Source organism: Medicago truncatula, chromosome 7 (assembly GCF_003473485.1).
Source record: "Medicago truncatula cultivar Jemalong A17 chromosome 7, MtrunA17r5.0-ANR, whole genome shotgun sequence".
NCBI lineage: Eukaryota > Viridiplantae > Streptophyta > Magnoliopsida > Fabales > Fabaceae > Medicago > Medicago truncatula.
The window spans coordinates 52,456,015-52,459,848 of record NC_053048.1 but is presented as its reverse complement, the minus strand read 5'-3'; positions in this window follow the sequence as shown (position 1 = coordinate 52,459,848).

Here is a 3,834-nt window from a genome sequence, read left to right as displayed (position 1 = left end):
TAAAATAAAAATGTCATTTTAAACCCTCCAATCCAATGTCCCTAATGTGTGAACGTAGCCAATTTCCTTTTGATCTATCTCTCTTTCTTCAATGATTTCTCATAGAATGTAAGCTTACTGAGTAATAATAATATTTCATTGTCCTGTTTGAGAGTATATAAGGACTAGCAGCCACATGCTTTTTTTATTAGTAGGAAAGTTTTGAGGTGGGTCCAGCTCCTCTTAAGGACTACTCAAGAGCAGTAGGACATGGTGTAATTTGACATATCCTTAGGTAAGTAACTTAGATAATAAATTCTTGGCTGCTATATATGCACATCGATTGTCTAAGGAAATGCAAGAAGACCCCTCTCAATCATATATAGAATCAATTAATTGTTGTCAAGTCCAATTTTCAGCTTCTAGTGATTGGATTGATGCTGATCTGCTCATTCATGTTCCACCGACGGCTTCATAGGAACTTTATTTGTCTTTAAACTAAATGGCTTTTTCGAAATTCATTAGTTGTCAAACCTTGGATAAACCGATTAAAGTCATTCTGGTTCTGTGCTTAGTGCAGGAAAGGTTCATTTTGATGGAAGACTTGCAGTCACCTTTACTTAGCAGCATGCCACGAATTTAATCCTCTCATATTGTAATTTTCACTTGAGATGGAAGGGTTAACAAGACGAATTAAATTGGGTCATGTTATCTGGTGTCCTAAAATCAAAACTTAACGCGATCAATTAAGCCAAAATTATTATCTTTGTGAGCATGGCAGCAGAACACATTACCGGGGAAAGTTGTATAAAACTCTAACCACTTCATTAGACCGAACCACAAAACACCTAAAACAAAACAATCGAAAAAGAAATACTTGAACATCCTCCAAAGCTGCTAAGAGAGTTTAGATATTTTTAATATACCCGGAAGCATAATATGTTCAAACTAATCATAATGTGCCATTTAATATTATCGTGAGTGTAATATACATGTTAAGATTCACGTTGAATGAAACAGGGTCTAAAAAATAGGCCAAATACTTCCCTGGGTCCTTTAAGTTTCACGTTTGTTTTAGATAGGTCCTTTAAGTTTTTGAGGTTTCAGATAGGTCCTTTAAGTTTCGAGTTTGTTTTAGATAGGTCATTTCTATCAAATCAACTTTGGCTTAACGGAGGTTGATAGAAAGGACCTATCTGAAACAAACTCGAAACTTAAAGGACCTATCTGAAACCTTAGAAACTTAAAGAACATATCCGAAACAAACTCGGAACTTAAAGGATCTATCTGAAACCTTAAAAACTTAAATGATTTATCTGAAACAGACATGAAACTTAAAGAACCCGATGAGATTTTTGACCATTAGTTTATAAAGAGTGGCATTATTTCTTCTCATAAAAGAGGCTAAGCCCCCACCAAAATACTAGAAACTTCTAGGAAAAACGGTATAAGCGGCATCAGCCAACAAAATATTTGAAATAAAAGTCGTAGGAAATTCAAAGACCCTAGAACTAGAACTCAAATTTAATCCATATTTAGTTAGTTTATATACAACTTAATTGACTTCTCGATATATATGGATCCATGTAATGGGTCCCGAATCATCATAGATATTACAAATATCCTCTAAAAGAGTCGTGTGAGAATGAGGAAAAGATCCTTAAGGAAAAAAATTAATCGTCAATTCTAAATCAACAATTTTAAATCCTCTACTCCAAACAATTTTAAGCCCATGGAATATACACCCCATAACTCAGCTTCAAAAATAGAACATGGAGGAACTTTTGCAGCAAACACACATAAAATTTCCAACCTCATCTCAAAGAATACCGCCACATGACGCCAAATTGGTATTATAAAATTGAGTTCAACCATCCCAAAATTTTAAATATTATCAATATTTATCCTAGAGTTGTTAGACTAATTTCAAAAAACATAATTGGTTGTCATCCTTTAAATTATGTGTTTGTGTGTAAGATATATCCTTTAGTTTTTTCTTGTCCCACACAGATCGTTTAATCTTCAATACATTTGCAGCGTTGACTTTTGTTTTTAGTATCTATTAAAGATAAGGGAGTATCTACGGTACACCTCATAAATTGAGGTGTACCGATATTCTGCTTTATAAATTTATAAATTAATAATCATTTTATGAAATAAGTTGTTATTTGTTATTATTTATATTTTAGAAAACACCATCTCATGAGAAAAAACATCATTTCATTGTTTATATGAATTATATTAAATTTTTAACATTTTCTCATAAAAATAATCAATATTCTTCATTATGAGCAATAAAAATTCAAAAAAAGTAAATTTTATTTCATCGACGTTTTTGGTAAATAAGATTTAATTATTATAATTGCCAATGATAGAAAATAATTATTTTTCCTTCAAAAAACAATCAATTTAATTATTATTTTAATGTTTGGTGTACCGGTACACTTAAAATGTTGGGTGTACCATATAATTTGTCAAAAGATAACGTATATGGCTTAGTGGGGCTGTTCACATGTATAATCTTCAACTTAATTATAATTACAATTCAGAAAAACACCAATACTCCCTTTAATTAGTTGGTTCTTTTGTAATCCAAGATGATTGTCATTATCAAATTCAAGAGAAGAATGAAGTTGACGTGTTAAAAAAAAAAAAACTTATGTGGCTTATAATGATGGATATACTTTGGTTTTTATTTTTCGAGCTTTTTTTTTATCAGAAAATGTTAAAAAATTGGTTTTTTTAAATCTAAATGTCTTTTTAATAAACATAATGACAAATTATTAAAAATCCACACACATAGATGAATGAGTCGAAGTTTGAATCATAATCACAACGTTTAACTATAACAATTTTTGCATTTTTATAAGTTAAACTACAACTTGTAGAAAGAAAGAAAGAAAAACTAAATGTTTTATCCCGTACAAACATATATCTTAAAGGATTGCAATGCATATTTGTTTTTATAAAAAAAAATTAACTTTTTAGATTCAATGAATAATTGGTGTATCTTGTCTAGAATATAGATCAAATACATCATCTATACAATAAATCAAAAAAGTCAAATATTTCATATAAATAGGACCGGAGCGAGTATTAATTACTCTTTGGTCATGTTAACATATTAACAAATCATGTCACCATTATTTAATCCACATCAAACCCACAACTGATACAAAGCTCTTTCTAACACTTATTTTTTTATAGGATAAAGTCAATATAAGTCCATTATTTTATGTGCGATCTATTTCTAAACTACGAGATTCACAATAATTTTATCAAATAAAAGAATGAGTGTTAAGAAGAGTGTTTTTAATACTCCTTTTAATTTTATAACAAACATTCTAACTTTCCAACCTCAAATATAAACAAATAAGAAAGTCAAAAAAAGACGATGTATTTTGTTTAACAAAACAGATTTGACTTTTTTTTCTTTACATTTAAGACCGGAGTAGTACTAATAAGTAATAACTACTTTCGCATACAGAAGTTTTTTATTTTATTTTATTTTTTTTACAAAATAAGTATAACAAAGTTTAAAAGAACTCTATGGGTGTGTTTGTTTCAAGTTATAATTGTAGATTCTTGGGAATAAAATCATAAAAAACATACATGCATATGTTTGTTACAAGTTTACTAAATTTTATTCCCGAGTATAAAATGTTCCTCGGAATATAAAAATTTTCCCAAAGAAAGTAGTGGGAATAAAGTTCTCATGGAGATGGGAAAAAAATCATGTATAATTACCTATTATAATCCCTAGTTTTAAGGTTACTTGGAATATTATAATGTTAATCAAACATCTTTTTTTAAATATCTTGGAATAAAATTTACATCTATATTCTAAGAAATGTT